This window comes from Patella vulgata, chromosome 1 (assembly GCF_932274485.2).
Source record: "Patella vulgata chromosome 1, xgPatVulg1.2, whole genome shotgun sequence".
Taxonomy (NCBI): domain Eukaryota; kingdom Metazoa; phylum Mollusca; class Gastropoda; family Patellidae; genus Patella; species Patella vulgata.
The window spans coordinates 2,276,397-2,298,958 of record NC_065879.2 but is presented as its reverse complement, the minus strand read 5'-3'; the positions used below and the strand labels follow the sequence as shown (position 1 = coordinate 2,298,958).

The 22,562-nt window shown below is 36.9% G+C and overlaps 1 long non-coding RNA gene and 1 other non-coding gene across 4 annotated transcripts; both read left to right on the top strand.

Moving 5' to 3' along the window:
- Positions 1 to 1,604: 1,604 nt before the first annotated feature.
- On the top strand, positions 1,605 to 4,677 carry LOC130012953 (uncharacterized). The gene is made up of 3 exons (XR_008788190.1): positions 1,605 to 1,679; positions 3,432 to 3,655; positions 4,489 to 4,677. It is a non-coding gene; the product is annotated as an uncharacterized LOC130012953 (long non-coding RNA).
- A 5-nt stretch (positions 4,678 to 4,682) lies between these two features.
- Positions 4,683 to 21,903, top strand: LOC126808756 (uncharacterized). 3 transcript variants are annotated; one of them, XR_008788186.1, is made up of 10 exons: positions 4,683 to 4,709; positions 5,011 to 5,195; positions 6,668 to 6,791; positions 7,437 to 7,607; positions 10,714 to 12,089; positions 14,648 to 14,708; positions 16,178 to 16,379; positions 16,585 to 16,719; positions 20,645 to 20,762; positions 21,807 to 21,903. It is a non-coding gene; the product is annotated as an uncharacterized LOC126808756 (transcript). The 3 variants fall into 3 exon arrangements; XR_008788184.1 differs by having other exon boundaries at positions 10,714 to 14,708; XR_008788187.1 differs by having other exon boundaries at positions 10,714 to 14,708; positions 20,645 to 20,781.
- Positions 21,904 to 22,562: the final 659 nt, after the last annotated feature.

Below are 22,562 nucleotides of genomic sequence, written 5' to 3'. Positions count from 1 at the left end.
GGGAATAGTATAATGTTATACAAAAGTCGTATGTGAATATAAAGGTAGTATGGGAATATAAAGGTAGTATGTGATATAAAGGTAGTATTGGAATATAAAGGTAGTATGGGAATATAAAGGTAGTATGGGAATCGAATAAATTGATACATGGTGTTCAGGAAAGATCCAGCATACACAGCCCTCTTGATGACTCCCATTAAAGTACTAATAAAGAATGACAGCATACATGATCCAGAAACTTTAAAGAGTATTAAGCATTGTCTCAATTATCTGTTAGCTTTGTGAAGTGTTATAATAGAAATAAGTTGATACATGGTGTTCTGGAAATACACTGCCCCGTGGACGACACCCGGTACTAATAAATATGGACTAGAGACATATATAAAGATGGCATAGACAACGATTGTCTTCATTGTTATATATTTGTCTTGTTCTAATGTTGATCTTTTGAACTTAAATATTGGTTAACAAAATGGCGACCAGGCTAGCAGTTGGACAGACTCTATCTATATATAGATCTGGTATAGACTTCAATTTAAGATAGCAAAGCCACTCGGTAGACAGCAAACTTGGGACTTAGTGCGAACAATGTCTAAATATGGTCTATATCGTCCGGGTGATTCGCAATTCCTTCTACGACATGGATTTGAAAACGCGAGTTCATTTTGTGAAGAAGATCGCACTGTATAACTTGTCGGGGATTCGTATAGGCATTCGTTAGCTCCATAAAAATGTCGAACTATATGTAAAACCGGATATTATGCATAAAATAAAACCAAGTACGAACAATCCAAACCATTAGACAAAAATTCGAAGTCCTAAACAAACGGTATAGGCAAAATAGTGAAATCAGCAAATGGATTGTTCACCGTGTACAAAATACACGACAAACAACTATATCAAATATCCATAAAATTAATACATTTCCCGTCGATTATGGTAATAGTTTGACTCCCAAAAGCAGCAAATAAGAGAAATTAACCCGTGATAAACCAAGCCTTCTTGTCGACAAAAACATTTGAAGCATTAAACCCATACAGTGAACAAGACACACAAACTACATGAACATTGCAAGCACTCGGCAACAAACGTACACCATTCGGTCACAGAACATAACATGATGATCGTTTCAGTGATTCCAAAAACAAATTCACGGCAATCAAGATAATTCAGATGTTGGATTTTTTAATTGATAACATCTTTGTTGAATTTGGAGGGGAAATATATCAGCAAGTGGTTGGCATCCCCATGGGCACCAACTGTGCACCTCGACTATTGATTCGGGCAAAGTATTGGACTAGTGGGGTAATCGATTGACCATTTTGGAGTTGATTTTGATTAAGCGCTCGCACGAAATGCGGGCGACAAAGAATGCATCAGCAGAATATATAACTCTATAGAGATCAGTCACCATAGCTAAACAGTTTAAAACGTAGCCAAACTGCTTATACCGCATTTGTTTTTAGAACTCACAAAGGTGTGCAAATTCCTAAATTTTATCATTTCGAAAGCTATGGGTTGCAAATCGAGCAAGGCCCCATGTTTTAGTCATGATTACCTACTTTACCTTGTGTCCACTGTTATTTCAGTTTGATTTATATTTACAGATTATACCATGCCTGTATCAATGGCTTGGGAAATAGTTGATACTATACCCGCTTCACCGTTACCTGTACCAGGTATATATCTTTACATACTAGTTATTAAACTTATAGCACGATTTCAAAATCAGAGAGGCACTTTAATAAAATTATTCTAGAAAACGACTTACTAAATGGATCAAAGCAATTTTTTGTGAACAGTATGTTGACACATTAGTAATTAATTCATCACAATTCCAAGACATTACGAGAAGGTTTAAAGTCTGTACGCAGTCTATACATCAGTATCTGGTGTGTCCACGGCGAATGTCGATTGATGAACGCCATTGGCACCTGGAACCACACTCGCAGAAAAGCCTGGCGCAATCAATCAGCTGTGTTTGATCTCGGTACGACGTTATTAAGTCACCTCTGAATTTCACCCCAAAGATGTTCAATCGGGTTTAAGCCCGGACTAAGGGCTGTCCAGTGAATAACGTTGACACCGTTCTGCTGTAGAAAGTCCCGAGTAACTCTAGCGGTGTGTACACGGGCTTTGTCATACTGGAAAACGTTGTTTCGATGACGTGCGATGTGGCATGACGTGGGGGTCTGAGAACTTGATCGATGTAGCGCACTGCTGTGATGCCGCCTCCTCTTTCTGGTTCAGACCGATTCCACCCCAAACCATTATGAGGTCCATGACACATTTTCCAGAATAACGCTGCCTCGTCGACGTCATATTCTGGTCCTGCCATCTGCAGTTGATATGCAATACCGACTCTTTTGTGAACAGAACAGTTAGTTCTCCATTGCCTGTGTCGCTAGTTCTGGTGTTGTTGGGCAAACTATAGACGATCAAGGCGATGGCGAGGGATGAGGATCAGTCCACGGTAAGGTCTACGGCAATGGATGTTCTCTCTGGTGAGTCGTCGGCGCACTGTATCGGTACTGATGGGTCTCCCTTGGGTTCCAACTGTCTGGAGTGCTGTCTCAGATGTCTGTATGAAGGGATTCTGCATGTGCTGTCGCACAACATACCGGTATTGTAACTCTTGGTCTACCAGTTCGGGGGCGATCATCCGTGTTGTTGGTGGTCCGAAAGCGTTGCTGAAGCCTGTAGATGGTCCGAACATTGACCTGGAAATGATTGGCAACGACTTGGGCAGTGTGGCCAGCGCCGAGTCTTCCAAGCACCTGGTTTCTCTGAGCTGTCGTGAGTCGTGGCATGCTGCTGACGTTGTAGTGTGAATGATTCAACCAGGTAGGGGGTGCATTTTATACGGCTGCTCCCGGCGAACAACACGTGCAGTAGGAGTTACATGGAACATGATATCACGGAGAACACAAGTTTTATGCAATGCGTCTATACAGAGTAACACTCCAACATGACGTTTCTTTTGCTGCTTAGTATACTTGTTATTCAACTTCTATCTATATACTAGTTATTATTAACTTATCAGATTATCAGATTAAGTCCATAAACAACTCTTTAGACCATCAGGTGGCTGAGATATTAAGTGGATTAGACGTTGTCTATCATAACAACTCTTTAGACCATCAGGTGGCTGAGATATTAAGTGGATTAGACATTGTCTATCATATCTTCGCTAAACGTTAAAATGGAAATCGATACGTCATTTATTATAGTATAAATTGTATTTGACAATCAAGACTATTGGTGATATTTCTTGTTAAAAATTCAAACAGAATAAAGAACCCTCAAAATAAAGTAATTTAACGAATTTATTATACATTCATTTTTCGTTATCTATTGTTGAACTTTTATATTCAGAGAGATCTGTTGTTTATCTATTTAAGCCACACATCATACATATATATTACTTTCAGACATAAATGGATTACCATATTGCTCACGGTATGCCGTAACAGCCCCAGTACCAGAATCTGTATCTATTAATGATCTAGCCTATACCCTAGACTGTGCTGACCCGGATGGGGACACACTTACGTATAAAATAATTCGCGGAGATCCGTTTAAAAAGTTTAAAATGGAGGGAGAATTAATGAAATTAAATAAAGAACTGAATGCAGATACCAGAGATAGCTTTCATGTGAGTTACAGTTTAGTTTTAGCGTTTTTTTGAAATTCTATCAGGATTATCGCCCTTATTATTGTTGATTATTTTTGACGTTCTAACTGATGACGTCAACCGGTAGACTATCGCCATCATGAAACGTCATCCGGGATCGCATTATTGCTTATTTCTTGTAAATCAGTACATTGATTTTCATTGTGAGTGAAGCCTGTATTATTATAGACCGGGATACATTCACTTTATTGGATATTTGTTGTGTATTGTTTGTTTGTTTTTTCGATTTTATTTGTGTGTAATGCGGTCCACCTATGGAAGACCAAAATGCTCTTTATTCCGTATTCTTAATTCTTAGTTCTTAATTCACGGTCCTTAATTTTGATTATTTATTTGCTGTCGTATTTCGACATTTGTATACTAAAATTAATATTTCTAGCTTAAAATCAATATTTGTTTTACAAATCAGACATTTGTCATATCAGATTTGTAAATTGTATCTATAAGAATTAAAGACTATGAATTAAGAAAGAACACTGATTAAAGACCTGTTTACTAACTATAAAATTATTTTACATAGCTTACCCGTTGTGTCGCATGTAGTTTTACATAACTTACCCGTGTCGTCTATTTTATTATATGGTTGTTTTACATAACATACCCGTGTCACCTGTTATTTTTATTTGGTTGTTGTCACCTATTTTTATGATATAGTTGTTTTACATAACTTACCTGTGTTAAATACAATTTATTTTTAGCTTTAGACCACCCATCCTTTACTCCTCGCTTTAAACCAAGACGTGCCTGCAGGTAACACGTCTATGGACGATTAATCTATATATTCACTGTTTTAGGTACGAATAACCGCCACTGATGATAGTACTATGGCATTTGTTTCCACGGTAACAGTAGCTATACGTATTACTAATATCAATGACAATGCCCCGTACATCGTGGGTTTGCCCGCGACCATTGAAGTCAGCGAGAATGAACCATTTGGTGCCGCGTATAGTATTTGTAACGTCACTGATAAAGACTCCGCCCTGGAAAACCAGGGTACGATGGGAAAGTTCCGGTAGGCTAACAAATCATTCTGTAATGATATATTAAATGACCCGAAAATTGAACCTTATGGTACACAATTTATACCAACAAATCATTCTGTGACAATTACATGCATAACTTAAAGTTAATAATACCTGTTATACTAAATGATCCGAAAATTGAATCTTGTACCACGTTTGAAATATTATTAATCATAGTTATCTTTAAAGAACATGTCCTTTTAATTAGCAAAAGTAATAATAAAGCCCCCCCCCCCCCTCCCCACCAACCTCAGTGATTCGATTTTTAGAGTTATAGTAAAATAATTCCAGATGCTTCCAACAACTGGTTATTGGATGGTGTAACCTGTTCGATGTATGTTAATACCGAGCTAGACTATGAGACGACAGCTAGTTACGTTTTAACTTTGTTGGCGTATGATTTGGACCCAGCAACATCGTTGACCAGTACCGCAACTGTAACTATAAACATAAAAGATGAGAATGATAACGCTCCGGTAAGTGGTATTTGTGTATTGGAAAGCAATACAATAGATACTTGAAAACCGTGCATTGTCATGTGTTTCTTATGTAGTTCTACCGTCAATCTATGGATAGGTCAAAATTTGGGTCTATATCTATTACCCAATAGCTTCTGGAGCACTACAAAATACAGAAATGATCGAATTACACCAAATTGTTTTCGGTTTTCATGGCCAAGTAGCGCGCGAATCCTACCACTCACTGTATATCTTGGGCTGTATATCTTTACTAGAAAGGTAAAAATAAGTTATCTGAAACTCGAGTAAATTATTGAAACATATTTTGTTTCGAAAACGTATCGGTAATTCATGAAACTCAAATGCCCATATCTCAGTCAATTTTTAAGCTACAGATCACAAATTTTGCACAGTTTCTAGATTTTGCATGTACAATAACATACATGTTTTCCAGATTTTTACTAGGGGGGGGGGGGGGATTTCCCATATTTCTGAAAATTAACCCACTTGACATAGAATGACCCACAAACTTATATGTGGAGAATGAACGACCCCTTTAAGTGAATAAAATTGGTATTTGTGAATTTGAATAGGTAGCCCCCCCCCCCCCACACACACACACACATCCCAGGTTCCAACAATATAAACGTAAGCATGAGAATGATAACGCACTGGTAAATGATAACGAAAACGACCTTCTCCACCAATTATATTAAATACATTTTATGTAAAAATAAACAATGTTTCCACTCGTATTATATGTGTGAAAGAGTGACAACGCACGGGTAGATCAATATAATTGTTCTCTAATTTAAATTGGAATATAAATGTATTGCATAACTAGACTCACCTCATCCCCCTCTAGGCCAGTACTAAATGACGGGAATGGAAAGGCGCTGGAAAGTGAATAAAATTGGTGTTTGTGAATAGGAAACAAACTAGGAATTTATACTAATTTAGGAGGTAAATTGACCGTGTTGTATTAATATCTAAATTTCATTGAATTACCTGTAAGTGAAATGCCCAATATATTGTTATAATTGCACTCATTTAATTGGGTTTAACAATCCACTTGACACAAACTAGGTCATTTCGAAACTAACATATGGTACAATTGTATTTCAATAATTCGCTTGCGCGTAGGGGTCTTTAATTAGCAGTTTGAGGAAAGGAGAATATGTGGAGAGAACCCACGAGGTTAGACAGGCCACCCTACTCCTTGTCACGTACAAGCGGGAAATCGACACCAGGCCACTTGACTCAATGAGAGACGTTTTGATCTGAAGCGCACGCGTTACACTACTCCACCACCCATGCCACGATCTTTATTAAGACTTTTAAATATAACCAGACTGATGAAAAATTGACTTGGTGTTGCAATCACGTTCAGCTATTACAGTGTAAGTTTAGTATATTACTCTTGTGTCTATTACTCAGTGGAATCACGATGAACCCAACTTATTGTTATTACTTTTTATATATTTCTATAGGTATGTTCTAATAGCACTGCTGTTAACTTACCGGAGAGTTATAATATTGGTGCTGTCGTGGCCACGATTATGTGTATTGACTTTGATAGTGGGGTAAATGGACAAGTTTATTTCGTGTTGGACGGTGAGTTTTCTTCACTTTCATATTTGACATTTTAGTGACTGTGAATCATTCTGTGCACACACGGTAGCTTTCTATGTAAGTAGGTCTCAACTGGTCATTTTCAGGATTATGCCCCTTTCGGACTGACAAAATATGGCGCTGTGCCAAATACAAGGATCTTGGAAAATTCTAAGGCAAGTAAAACAGGTTTATTCTTCAGTGGTCATGGTATCCTTGACAAGACCGGGAACAACGATGTTTGGTAATCGACCGACTAGTCAGATAAATGAAATAAAATGGCGTTTAACATTCTACACAGTTGACAACAGATGGTCAACATTAGCACTGGCTTGACACGACCAACGGCCAAGCGGAAGTCGTCAGTGAAGTCAGCTGATCCTTGTTACGTAACGTCCTTTGTTTGGTTAAGCAATCTGTACCGAAAGCTTAACCTGGTATTATATAATAACCAGCGGCAACCTCCGCCCACAATATGGTCTGAAATATAACACATGTCCGTAGCTGATTGGGCATTAACCCATCCCAGAATAAATACTGACCAATCAGGTCACAGTGCATGGGTGTGGTATCTGGAATTCAAGACTGGACTATAAGACCAGATGTCTACGATATAAGTTTAACTCCATTTCTTGTTGGAACTTTCAGCCACCAACGATGCTGTGGTTAAATCAACATTTCAAGTTGATTCTACATCAGGACAGGTTACTCTAACAGCTGTATTAAACCATGATCAACAAGGAACATACCAAGTTAAAATTATAGCTTATGATGGCGGTAATCCAAGTCTGAGTGTTACAGTAACTATTCTGGTTGATGGTAGGTGTCCATTAAAACTGTGTAATAACCTTAACAAAGACAACAATCTGATTAAAACACAGATCCAAGTTCGTTTCGTGTTCTGCGGCTGTGTGAAGTTGAATAACGAATAACGAATAACGAGGTGACTAACCTCGTTATTGGCGAATAACAAGGTACAAGCTACCTCGTTATTCGTTATTCGTTATTCAACTTTATATTCGGGATTCCAATATGCAGCTAGCCATGACTAGAATGATAGATGCCAAGTATCCCCCAGTAGTATAAAACACAGAAAAACGACACCTAGACGAAAAACAGTCCACATTGTTATTCAAGCAGCGCGGGGATCACGTGGCTAAGTCATAGCACACTGTATGGCGTATGCCCGTCTTCATTAGCCCAGTTTGGAGCAAAACAGTAGGACGTTAAACCCATTTCATTTCATTTCTCTCTCTCTCTCCCTTTACCGACTATACGTCATTTAATAAGTTTCTACTGCTAGGGGATACTTTGCAATCCATTATTTTATTGTTGTCTAGTGATCGTTTAGAATTAAAGATACATGAACACATTCATATGTGAATCCCGAATAACGAGGTGAAAAACGAATAACAAACAGCTCGTTATTCGCTGCTTGAATAACAATGTGGACTGTTTGTCGTCTAGGGGTCGTTTTTATGTGTTTTATACTACTGGGGGATACTTGGCATCCATCATTCTAGTCATGGCTAGCTGCATATTGGAATCCCGCATATAAAGTTGAATAACGAATATCGAGGTAGCTTGTACCTCGTTATTCGCCAATAACGAGGCATGTCAACTCGTTGTTCGTTATTCATCGCTTGAATAACAATCTGGTTTATTTACCGACTATACGCCATTTAATACGTTTTCTACTGCTAGGGGATACTTTGCAAACCATTATTTTATTGTTGTCTAGTGATCGTTTAGAATTAAATCCTGAAATTTCCGCATTAAAGATACACGAACACCTTCATATGTGAATCTCGAATAACGAGGTGAAAAACGAATACCAAACAGCTCGTTATTGGCTGCTTGAATAACAATGTGGATTTTTTTCGTCTAGGGGTCATTTTACTGTGTTTTATACTACTGAGGGATACTTGGCATCCATCATTCTAGGCAGGGCTAGCTGCATATTGGAATCCCGGATATAAAGTTGAATAACGAATAACAAGGTCGCTTGTACCTCGTTATTCGCCAATAACGAGGTAAGTCGCCTCGTTATTCACCGCTTGAATAACAATCTGGTTTATTTACCGACTATACGTCATTTAATACGTTTTTTACTGCTAGGGGATACTTTTCAATCCATTATTATATTGTTATCTAGTGATCGTTTAGAATTAAATCCTGAAATATCCTCATTAATGATACATAAACACCTTCATATGTGAATCCCGAATAACGAGGTGAAAAATGAATAACACACAGCTCGTTATTCGCTGCTTGAATAACAATGCGAACTGTTTTTCGTCTAGAGGTCGTTTTGATGTGTTTTATACTACTAGGGGATACTTCGCATCCATCATTCTAGTCATGGCTCGCTGCATATTGGAATCCCGAATATAAAGTTGAATAACGAATAACGAATAATGAGGTAGTTTGTACCTCGTTATTCGCCAATAACGAGGTAAGTCACCTCGTTATTCGTTATTCACCAATAACCAATAATGAATAACGAAAAACGATTCAACTTCACACTGCCGTGTTCTGCTTGAAATGAGGGGTCAGCAAATCAAATGGTCTGTCGAATCGAGCGTTTGAACTTTTTTGCGCGGGACTGTGGGTAGACATTAGCGGCAATAGAAATCAAAACAAAGCAAAAGTAGATAAAAAAAAAATACATGACGGTCGCTAATTGGTTAATCGAATGACTAACGTAATCGGGTCAAATGTCGCTTGCTTGGTACCTGACGTCATAGAACGTGAACTCCCACTATAACTTGTTAGATCCACATGTAGTGTAGACCATCGAAAGTATAAAAAACGAAACGAAATATAGATCTATATTTTAATTAGATTGCAAATACAAGTTTCTATTTATACCTCTTTTTCACAATTAAATTAAAGACGCTATTGATAAAAAAATATCCGAGTAATCACGAAGTATTCTACACTAACTTGCATTAGTAATTGTTCTAGCCAATGGCTTGGTTTAACATTCCCTGGAGAATATGTGATATAATAATATCTGATTTTTACTGGGATTATATGAAATTTGGGAATTCAAAATGGGAATATTGCCAATAAGCTTCGCAAAATGTGGACATGATACCAAAGACCGTCATTATCCATTCATCTTTCTAATATTTGACTTACTTGATTTTCTTAAATATTTTCATTTTAAATTATATGACAATTTATTGTAATTTTATGCTTGTCATAAAGGACAGTTAAGTTTCATACCTAATCCTTTTTACAATAAAATTATTCAAAGTATTCAATCTGTTTACCTAAAATGATGACTTAGAAAAGATATATGTAAAACATCTTTTTGTGTGCTGTGTTGACGTGAGTCAAGCTAATTAAAACAGATCTCTATTTCGTTTCGTTTTTTTTATACTTTCGATGTCACCCACTTCATGACCGGTTGTAATGGAAGGTCGTGTCAGGGTCATACACGCGGCTTTTGACCCTATGACGTCAGATATCTGATTAACCAATCAGCGTTGATGTTTCTAGTGGGATACCTACAGTTCGGCGCCCAAATACTCGCCGTAATAGACCGTTTCATTGACTAATCCCTCACATCAAACAGAACGCGGGTTATATAACAACTCTTCCAGGTCCTAGTGTAGTAAAGACAAGTAAAGCAAAATTTTGAACTATAAAAAATGAAACGAAATAAGATCTGTGTTTTAATTAGATTGGACGTTCAATTAAAGGGACAATAACACTCTTGCTGGCTTCACAGCTCCAGAAATAAAAAAAAATAGCCTTATTCTAAGTACTAGATGTGTCAGTGTCTTACCTGTTGTGTAAATTATCCATTAAATCCTATTTTACTTGTGCAGAGGGTTCGAAAATATTTTTAAATCCAAGTCACATTTGAAAAGCCTTACGTCATTTAGTTTAATTTTTCCAATTTTTTTTAAATTAGATGTGTTAAGATGAAATTTATATCACCAATTAATTGGAATATTGTAAAATAGTACAATTTGTTGACCAGAATAAAGATTGGGACATATTATTCAGTTACAACAAGAGTGGTATTGAGCCTTTAATCATAATGTCTTAAGTATTAAGCATCTATCGATTCAACTATGATTAACCCGAATACCTAGTTTTGGACCCAAGGGTTTAAAGGTAAGTATATGTGAAATAACCCCAGTCCTGGACCCAAGGGTTTAAAGGTAAGTATATGTGAATAACCCGAGTGCCCAGTTCTGGACCCAAGGTTTGAAAGGTAATTATATGTGAATGCGAGTAATATGTGATGCTGTCTATAGAGTTGGTATGGTAAGGTTTTATAAGTTAGTGTGTTATACGTGAATATAACAATGTAATGATAATGCTACTAATGATGGAGTATAAATTAATGTGTTGTTTGTGAGTATAATACTGTAATGATAATGTGTGAGGAGTTGTGTTATATGTTAGAAGGCTAATTGTGACTAAATACTGTAATGATAATGTGTGAGGAGGTGTGTTATATGTTAGAATGCTGCTTGTGGGTATAATACTGTTTATGATTAAATACTGTAATGATAATGTAATGATAATGATGTTGGGTAAGGAGTTTGTTGGATGATGTTGTATAGGGCAGTGTGTTGTATGTGATGATGTATAATGTGATGTCGACTATGGTATGATATAGTGTTATTGTGTAGTGCAGAGTGCTATTGCAATCTGGTATGTTGACCAGTTGTCGCGTAATTGTGTGTTGATTGCTTGATTGATTCATTAATTGATTGGTACCAAAGGTATTACTTGTATATATGATTATAACGGTAATTCGAATGGTACTGATAATGGTAATGATAATAGCAAGGACAGTACTAAAGGTAATGAACTGGTGATGGTACTGCTAATGGTACTGGTACTGATAACGGTAATGGTAATAGCAACGATAATGGCAGTACTAAAGGTACTGCTAATGGTACTGGTACTGATAATGAAAATGATACCGATAATGGTACTGCTAATAGATAATGAAACTGGTGCTGGTACTGCTAATAGTAATAGTACTGGTAAAGGTACTGATAATGGTACTGATAATAATAACGGTATTGGAAAGGATAATGGCACTACTAATGGTACTGATACTGGTACTGATAATGATTATGGAACTGATAATGTTACTACAAATGGTACTGGTACTGCTAATAGTACTGCTATTGGTACTGGAAAGGATAATGTTACTACAAATGGTACTGGTAATGGTAATGAAACGGATAATGTTACTACAAATGGTACTGGTACCTAATGGTACTAATACTGGTACTGGTACTGGAAAGGATAATGTTACTACAAATGGTACTGGTAATGTTACTGATACTGGTACTGATAATGGTACTGGAAAGGATAGTGTTACTACAAATGGTTCTGGTACTGCCAATGGTATTGATAATGATACTGCTACAGGGTAGTGGTAGGGATACTGGTAGTGCTGTTAGCACTGACAATGGTACTCATAATGGTACTGCGCCCATTATGGTGGTAATGGAACTGTTAATTATGACGGTAATAGTACTGGTAAATGCTTATCGTGCTGGGGGCCACGTTGGCTCAGTGAGTAAGACGTGCGCTCGCTAACCTGTTCGATCCCTGCATTCATCGGGATTCCCGGCATGGTTCCACCTTGTCAGTGATGCAGAACGAGAGAGAGAGAGAGAAATGGGGTTTAACGTCCACTCGACACAAACTAGGTCATTTCGGGACTAACATTGGAAAACCACGAGGTTGGACAGGCGACCCTACTCCTTGTCACGTACAACCGGGGATTCAAAACCAGGTGCAGAACGAAGGGCCTGACAAGGGACAACGTATAGTCGTACAGGTGGGGCAAAAACAGAGGCCCCGTGCACACCTTGACGTGTACGTAAAAGATACGTTGGCAGTTGGAATTCGATATAAAAGTAGACCATCGTGCCGCTGCCCGGGCAAAATTTCCCTCATATCATATCATATCATATGGCGTATACCCGTCTTCATTAGCCCAGTCGGAGCAGAACTATTAACATTACCAACATCAGTGCCATTATCATTACCAATAGAATTACCAGTATTTTTAGCGAAAGGAAAGGAATTGGGTTTAACGCCCCACTATTCTGCTCCGACTCGGCTAATAAAGACGGGCATTTCATTTTTAGAGGGGTTCATGGTGGCTAAGTGGGTAAGACGCTGGCTCGTCAGCATGGAGGTGGGGTGTTCGATCCCTGCATTTGCCGCAAAAGTTCATCCAGATTTTCCGGCGTGGTTGCCCCTTGCCAGTGATGCAGGATGGAGGGCTTGACAAGGACAGCTGTCTAGACGTTCGGATGAGACGGTAATCCGAGGTCCCGTGTACACATTAGCGTGCACGTAAAACTTCCCTTGACAGTTGGAATTCGATATAAGAGTAGGCCACAGTGCCGCTGTCCGGGCACAATTTCCCTCATAGCGCACTATATGGTGTATGCCCGACTTCATTAGCCAAGTTCGAAGCAGAACAGTAGAACGTTAAACCCCATTCATTTCTAGAGTGTCTGGGTAACATTTCAAACAGACATATTTTTATAGCAAGAACAACCAGCCCATTATCTGAATGTTTATGCATTAAAAGTAATGAATATTGTTATACCTTACACGGTTATTGGCTATTTAAATTAGACAAATAATAAAGAAGTTTGGGGCTAAAATATGGCTGATTAAAATTGTTGCCGTTACTGACATGTGTATAATCATCATGAATGTAAAGGAAATGAAATGAAATGAAATGGGGTTTAACGTCCTACTGTTCTGCTCCGACTGGGCTAATGAAGACGGGTGAAAGTAAACGCAATCTTATCTAACCATATACACCGCATCCGTCACCCGTTCGTAGATGAGTATACAGTCGTACAGTTTGTTAACTACACAAACACCCGTGTTAATAAATGTGAACTCACCAAACGATCAGTGATATCGGATGTTCCAGTAACTCAGCATACCTTACCCCGTGTACTACAGTCATCACTAATTATAGTTATGCTAAGTACAGCTAACGTTTGGATCTTGACTGCAGAAACCGAAGCTTGTCAGGTTTGCCCTACTCAACAAAATAACATTTACTCCAAAACCTTATCACAAAGGGCTGGGATTGATGATCGAATGGTTTAACGATTGTCCACTGGGTATAAGGTCTTTCAGTGAGTCAAGTGGCGTGGTTTCGATTTCCCGTTTGTACGTGACAAGGTGTAGAGCCGTCTGTCCAATCTTATTGGTTTTCTCCGGGTCCTCGGCTTTCCTTTCACTGCTAAAGATCCCTACGCGCAAGCGAGTTAATGAAATAAAACTTAAACAGGTGTTAGTCTCAAAATGAAACAATTGTGTCGAGTGGACGCTAAACCCCATTTCACAAAGCATTAGAGAGCTGCACAGTACTCCTGTTAAAAAGTCTTTCTCACAGAATCAACCAGTTTTGATAAATTTGGTATCGGTGAAATTCACATAAACTAAAATTATTAAATTAATTTTAAATTCTACTCTGATTTACAGTTAGTTAGATTACATAATAATTATCATATTACTTGAAAATAAAAGTTAATCATGCAAATATCAAATCATGCTAATTTACAATAAAAGTGTTTTAACGTTAAACGGACCGAGGTTTTATAGTTATTGGTGTTTTATATATTGGAATCTAGATAATAAAGCATAAAAATTAATAGGTTAGAATTGTAATATTAATGATATATTGAATACATTAACAGCTATTTTATTGAAAATATATTAAATTTGTCGAAATTATTAAAAAATATTAAACAGTTTTATTGTGTTTTCAACAAAGATTCAGATTTGATGATGCAATGAAACTTGCCTATATAAACTGTTTGTGAATTTGAATAATTCAGAATCCTGAGAGCAGTTTGAATAGAAAACAAGTCTATCAACAAATTGATCAATATGGAAAGTGTAAGTATCATTAGTTGTAATTCATTATTTTGATGGGTTTGATTGTTGACTGCTTTAGATTATTGTAGGTGTTGATGGTGTTACATTGCTGTGATTGTTGACTGCTTTAGATTATTGTAGGTGTGATTGTTTTAGATTGTTGTAGATGTTGTTTTTGATTGAGTTAGATTGTTGTTGTTGTTTTATTGAAAGCTGCGTTATGTAAGAGCTAAATCTGTCTAATGCAGTTCTTTTGTTTGTCCTCAAATCTTACATAAATCAGTAATTAAACACTTTATCACTCTCTAGGACATCGGATAGTTTTGATATTTTACGTTTTTATACACGATTGCCAGTTAATAATGTAGTTAAAAATAAATAATCGCAACTTTGTTTATTATCGTAACAGCGGTTGTAATGACAATCTAAAATGTTCTTCAGACGGTCATAACTCCCCTCCGAATGAAGTAATGTGACCGACATTTTCAACAAATTCCCTTTTCATTATCTATATAATAATTATTAAAGGGATCAGTGCCAGCTCTTGGGGGGGGGGGGGCGAATGGTTAGCACGTGCGCGCTGCGCGCTGTATCATAAGGCCTGTCATTGAATCAGCTGGCAAGGAGTAGGGTGGCCTGTCCAACCTCGTGGGTTTTCTCCGGGTCCTCCGGTTTCCTCCCACTGCTAAAGACCCCTAAGCGCAAGCGAATTATTGAAATAAAATTGAATCATGTGTTAGTCCCGAAATGACCTAGTTTGTGTCGAGTGGGCGTTAAAACCCATCTCTCTCTCTCTCTCTCTCTATCTCTCTCTCTCTCTCTCTCTCTCTCTGCCAGATCTTTATCTAAATCTTACATAATGAATCTTTGCAACTTTTCTCGATGACATATATATATGTAATAAGTTTTAGCAATCGTATTCAGCTAATTGATATTCGCGAAGATCATGTTTACTCAAATCAGATTATTTTTCACAAGATACCGTTTATACGACATTTGTAGTAATCTTACTTCTGTATCATCTCATGTGAAATATAAAACTATTACACAACTTGATATATTACCTTTAGATTGACTGGTTGATGATACGTGCGCGCAGTATCATAAGGACAGTCATTGAGTCAACTGGCGTGGTATCGATTCCCCGGTTGTACGTGACAAGGAGTAGGGTCGCCTGTCCAACCTCGTGGGTTTTCTCCGGGTCCTCCGGTTTTCTCCTACTGCTAAAGACCGCTACGCGCAAGCGAATTATTGAAATAAAATTAAAACCATGTTATTCCCGAAATGACCTAGTTTGTGTTGAGTTGAGTGGACGTTGTTAGCACATGTGTGCTTTGTATTTGTAGATAAAGATATTGTTGTTAGATAACACGTGTGGATTTTGTATCTGTAGGTAAAGATATTGTTGTTAGATAACACGTATGTGTTTTGTATTTGTAGGTACAGATATTATTGTTGTTAGATAACACGTGTGTATTTTGTATTTGTAGGTAAAGATATTGTTTGTGCTGTGTTTAATATTAGAATGCTGCAACTGCTGGGTTAATAAGTTTGACAAGCCAGTATGGTATGAATGTCCAGTCGGGGAACAGCTTTTTTCAATATCCAGTGAACATGTTAATGGTTACGAGGACAGACAATGGGACTTCACGTGCGCCTATTTGGCCCCATTGGGCTTATGTTCTTGGCATAGTAAGTCCTCTTCTTCAATTCCACAGCTTTCTGTTTTAGATAAATCAAGGGGAGCCATGGTGGCTAAGTGGTAAAGGCGCTGGCTCGCTAGCTTGGAGGTCGTGTGATCGATCCCTACAGTGGCTGAGAAAGTTCTTCGGGATTTTCCGACGTGGTTTCCCCTTGTCAGTGGTGCCTGACAAGTTATATAATATTGTTATTTCAGATAATATTAATGAGTATGACGGAGTAATGGATTTTAAATGTCCAGACGCGGGTGCAATAACCGGTATCAAAAGTGCCCATGACAACCAGAAAGAGGATAGGATTTACCACATCGAATGCTGTGCAATGTCCGAAAGTACGTATTTCCATCATAGTCTGGAGGCTCAGCGCGGGGGTGGGGGTGGGGGTGGTGTGTCCACCAAATGGGCACAAAACCAGACCCAACTATTCTAGAGTAAAATTTTGCGTAGAATACGATGCCGAGTGGTAATCAGTCCGCCGTTGGGGCGTTTTCGAGATATTCGGGGTCAAAGGTCAAATGGGTTCATTTGCACTGCAAGTGAATGCGCAGTCTTTCTTGTATCATGAATATAAGCTGAAAATGATCGAAAGTAATCACACTTTCAATAAAAATGTAAACTTGCTAAATTCACCTTTGTTTTTTGTGACCACAGAGGTCAAAAGGTCACATTTTCCGTTTTAGCACTAGAAAGATTTAAAGTAATAAATGTCAGCGTAAAATATAAAAACTAAAGCGAAACCTGTTCTAATTAATAATAGGATCATTTAAAATTTATCTTAAGGTGGTCTTAGCACCAAACTTTTACTTTGGAACGTCGAAAATGATCTTGCATCACAAAACTAAAACGCTTCGGAACCTGTTTCAAAAATACGTAAAAACTGTTAAATCAAAATCTCTCCGAATTAGTTTTACAACGAATGCTATACATAATGATACTAGTTGTCTGAAAAAAACAATTGAATAGTTTCATGGCTGGACTCCAGCCTGCAGGCCGCGTCACAAAGCCTGCCAAAATTTCCCCGCTAACATTTACCAATACGACATATACATCCTGTGAACTACTATGTACAATGCATCCGTCGGTTTTATCTGCTTCCATGTTCGGGCGAAATTAAAAAAAACTCATAAAAAATTTGCAAAATTTTAATCTCGTCGTCAGATACGTGTTTTCCCGTCACAGATTAACGTCGGTTTTCCTAGACTGGGATTCTCGGAAATCCACGCGACCTGCAGGCTGGAGTCCAACACTGAAACTATTCAATTGTTTTTCAAATAACTAGTATCTTTATGTATAATAATCGCTGTGAAAATAAATTGGAGAGATTTCTATTTGACAGTTTTTACGTATTTTTGAAACAGGTTTCAAAGTGTGTTGGTTCTGTTATGCAAGATCATTTTCGACGTTCCAAAGTAAAAGTTTGGTGCTAAGACCCCCTAAAGATAAATTTTAAATGTTCGTATTTTTAATTAGAACAGGTTTTAATTAGAATTTAGTTTTTATATTTTACGTTGACATTTTATTGCTTTAAATCTTCCTGGTTCAAAAACGGTAAATTTCACCTTTTGACCTCCAGGGTCACTAAGACTAAAGGTGAATTTAGCAAGTTTACATTTTTATTGAAAGTGTGATTACTTTCGATCATTTTCAGCTTCTTTTCATAATAAAAGAATGACTGCGCATTCACTTTCAGTGCAAATGAAGTCATTTGACCTTTGACCCCGAATATCTCGAAAACCCCCAACGGCGGACTGATTACCACTCGGCATCGTATTCTACACAAAATTTTACTCTAGAAAAATTGGGTCTAGTCTTGTGCCCATTTGGTGGACACCCCCCCCCCCCCCCCCGCGCTGAGCCTCCGGTCTGTCAGTAGATAATATTCAAAGGATTATCTAACTCAGTACAACGAAAATACTGAACACCCTGCACCAACAATTGGTTATATGCTTTACATAGTTCTTTTTTTGTAAAACAGTCGTCACAACGTTGGTTTGGGTGTCTGATTGCTTTAACGCATTAGATCAAGCGGTCTACCATTGAGTCACGTTTGTACTTGACAATTAGTAAGGTCGTCTGTCCTGTCTAGTCGAGTTCCTCTGTGTCCTCCAGTTTCCACCCACTAACCTAGTTTGTATCGAATGGATGTTAAACCACATACACCCCATGACGGATCAGTGACAGCTAACAGTTTTGTATTCATCTAGATATTATTAGCAACTGTATCACTAGGCTAGTATCTCACTGATATTGCGTTATAACTAAGACAGGTTGTGATTATATCGCAATAACAACAAAAAACTAGAACTGCGATGCAGTAATGACGGGTTTCACCGGTGCCACGTTACCCTTGAACTTATTTCACTTCAGTGCCACGTTACCCTTGAACTTAGGTCACTTCCGGTACCAATGAAACCGATAAAACACATTTCTACACAAGCATTGCACACGTGTTATAAATTGAACACAGAATCAACCAAATCCAGCAATATCATTTCCATTTATACATTTTGTATCATGTGTTACATATGTCAAAAAAGTGATCCTGAAAAAAAAATTGTTACCAAATTGCCGCTAAGTTATCAATTGAACACAGAATCAACCAAATCCAGCAATATCATTTCAATTTATACATTTTGTATCATGTGTTACATATGTCCAAAAAGTGATCCTGAAAAAAAATTATTACTAAATTGCCGCTAAGTTAGCTGACCTTCCAATGGGAAATTCAAATGCGAAAAAATCTTAAAAAGTGATCTTGACAAAATTTGTTATTTGTTATTGCTAGAAGCAATTTATGGACATTTAAATGTTCGTATTGATCCAATCTATATGTCCGTTGGAATCAAATAAATAATATTAAATGAATAAAAAATATAACTCATTTAAAAAAAAAAGTTTGTTTTGAAGGCTAAAAATACAGTTTTTGCCAACATGACATTACTTCCGGGGATAATGATAAATTAGTTCTATGAAATCATAAATGGCATAAGGCATCACATGGTGAAAATTTTATGAAAATCGAATAATAATTGACACTTTTATAGACCAAAACCCTTGAAAAGTGACTTGTAGAAAATTGTCTATTTCTCTGCAACCGTACAAGTTAGAAACCAGTTTGTGGTATCTGCATTATCGCATGGAGTCATTCTATTTGTTGATTGGAATCAAATATCATAATTTAAAAACATTACAAATCAGACTCATTTGAATAAAATATCTGTTTTGAAGGCGAAAATACAGTTTTTGCCCAAATAACGTCATTTCTGCTGACAGTGAAGATGATAAATTGGTTTTACCTAATCAAAATTGGCATTAGGCATCAAATGATAAAAACAAATTGAAAATCGAATAATAATTGACTCTTTTACAGGCAAAATATCGAGAAAAGTGACGAATGCAATATTGCCTATTTCTGGGCAACTGCTCATATTACAAACTAATTTTCACACACATTCTCTTCGTATGGATTAATGCTACAGTTTTATGAGTGTTGTTAAGAAATATTTTAAAATATAAAAAGCCTGAATACAATGTAAATAGCTCATTTTTATCCTTTTTTTCACCTGTAAATCAAAATGGCACAAATACAAAACCGAAATTTAAATAAATAAGTCTGACATATGTTGCATCTTTAGTAGGAGCATTAATATTGATCCTGACAAAATTCGTTATTTCTCGGTAAGGGAAGGTATTAGAAACACTTTTTTGATGTCTATATGATCGCATTGATTACTACTATTTGTCCTTGAAAAGTGACCTGTTGAAAATCGCCTATTTCTCCGCAACTGAACAAGTTAGAAACCATTGTTTGATATCTATATGATCGTATAGGTTCATTGTATTTGTTGATTGGAATCAAATATCAACATTTTGAACAAATAACAAATACGACTCATTTGAATAGCAATTTTGTATCACTAACTAGTCCAATGCGATATCAGCTTTAGAGAGCCGTATTCCAGAGCTCTGGTTAATATTCATTATCAAAGATACATTATGTAAGATTTAGATAAAGAGCTAGCTATTCTTGTCATGATAGTTCAAAAATAGATAATTCAAAATGAATATATTGAATACTTCATTCAAATTATTTTATTCAACCATTGGACGAATAAAGTCAGCCATTCGCCATTCAGTGGGTCGTCAGGATAATTTTACGAAAAACAATCCTTGATGTGTTCGACAATTGTTGAATAAACCACATAATGATGCCATATTGTACTGGTACTTTAACCAGTTATACTATTTGTATTTCAGCTCCTAATGTATGCAAATTGACAGATTATGAAAACGAATTTGATGGCCTCCTTGCATATAGAATTCCAGCTATTAAATACATAAATGGGATATACAGTGTGCACCAAAATCAACAAGAGTAAGTACTACTACCACTGGTAAGCTGATACCATTGATTAAATCATATAAATGTTCAGTATTCTAAACTAATGTTTAGTATGTATAGAAAGTGGTTAGAAATTATACAATTGTCATTAATTAGCAGGTGTTAACAAGATGTAAAATATGTCACTACTGATGTAAAAGCGTGACTATTTATAACACCCATCACTATTGAATACACAAACCTGGACAATACTGGTGTTTATCATTCAATAGTCACCGTTTTTACATCTTAGTGACAAAATACTTAACGACTACTGCCTGATTACTAACAATTTTAACTAAATAATATTAGTGTATATTAGTGTATATTATCTCATAATATTAATGTCTCAAAATATCGATACTCGGACTTTGTTTATATATCCTGGCCGAGAAAGTTCATCCAGATTTTCCGACGTGGTTTCCCCTTGTCAGTGGTGCAGAACGGAGGGCCTGGCGAGGACAGCTGTCTAGTCCTTCGGATGCGACGAAAAACCGAGGTCCCGTGTATATATTGGAATGCACGTAAAAGATCCCCTGGCAGTTGGAATTCGATAAAGGGGTAGGCGATAGTGCCGCTGCCCAGGCAAAATTTCCCTCATAGCACACTGTATGGCGTTTGCCCGTCTTCATTAGCCCAGTATAGGAGCAGAACAGTAGGACGTTAAACCCCATTTCATTTCATTTCATTTGTTTATATATCTTATATGTATATATATATATATATATATATATATATATATATATATATATATATATATATATATATATATGTTACTGCTACTATGTTTGTACCGTACTGATACTATGATCATACCTTATATATGGTACTGATACTATGTTCATACCTTATATATGGTACTGATACTATGTTCATACCTTATATATGGTACTGATACTATGTTTATATCTTATATTATATGGTATTGGGATTATGTACTGGGAATACTAGGTGGACCATGCCCTTTAATACCAAGTGGACCACCTTCTTTAAATACCATTGATAATGATCGTGTTCGTGTTTTCTGTTTGTTTTCAGAGATCGACGTTTTAAGTTCTACGAATGCGATCTCCCGAAATGTTGATTTACACGTGCAGCCCCTCTTTAAGAGATTGATAAATAAAGATGCATTTTAGATTTGTTGTTGTTTAATTTGTTATCGTGTTTCAGTACAGAGGTAGTAGGGGAATAGTATAATGTGATATAACGTTAGTATGTGAATCGTATGTTGTGATACACAGGTCGTATGTGATATAAAGGTAGTATTGGAATATAAAGGTAGTATGGGAATCGAATAAAGTGATACATGGTGTTCAGGAAAGATCCAGCATACACAGCCCTCTGGATGACTCCTATTAATGTACATATAAAGAATGACAGCATACATGATCAAGAAACTTTAAAATGATAGTATTGAGCAGATACTTTAAAGAGTATTAAGTATTGTCTCAATTATCTGTTAGCTTTGTGAAGTCTTATAATAGAAATAAGTTGATACATGGTGTTCTGTGGACTAGAGTCATGTATAAAGAGGGCATAGACAACGATTGTCTTCATTGGTATATATTTGTCTTGTTCTAATGCTGATCTTTTGAACTTAAATATTGGGTAACAAAATGGCGACCAGGCTAGCAGTTGGACAGACTCTATCTATATATGGATCTGGTATAGACTTCAATTTAAGATAGCAAAGCCACTCGGTAGACAGCAAACTTGGGACTTAGTGCGAACAATGTCTAAATATGGTCTATATCGTCCGGGTGATTCGCAATTCCTTCTACGACATGGATTTGA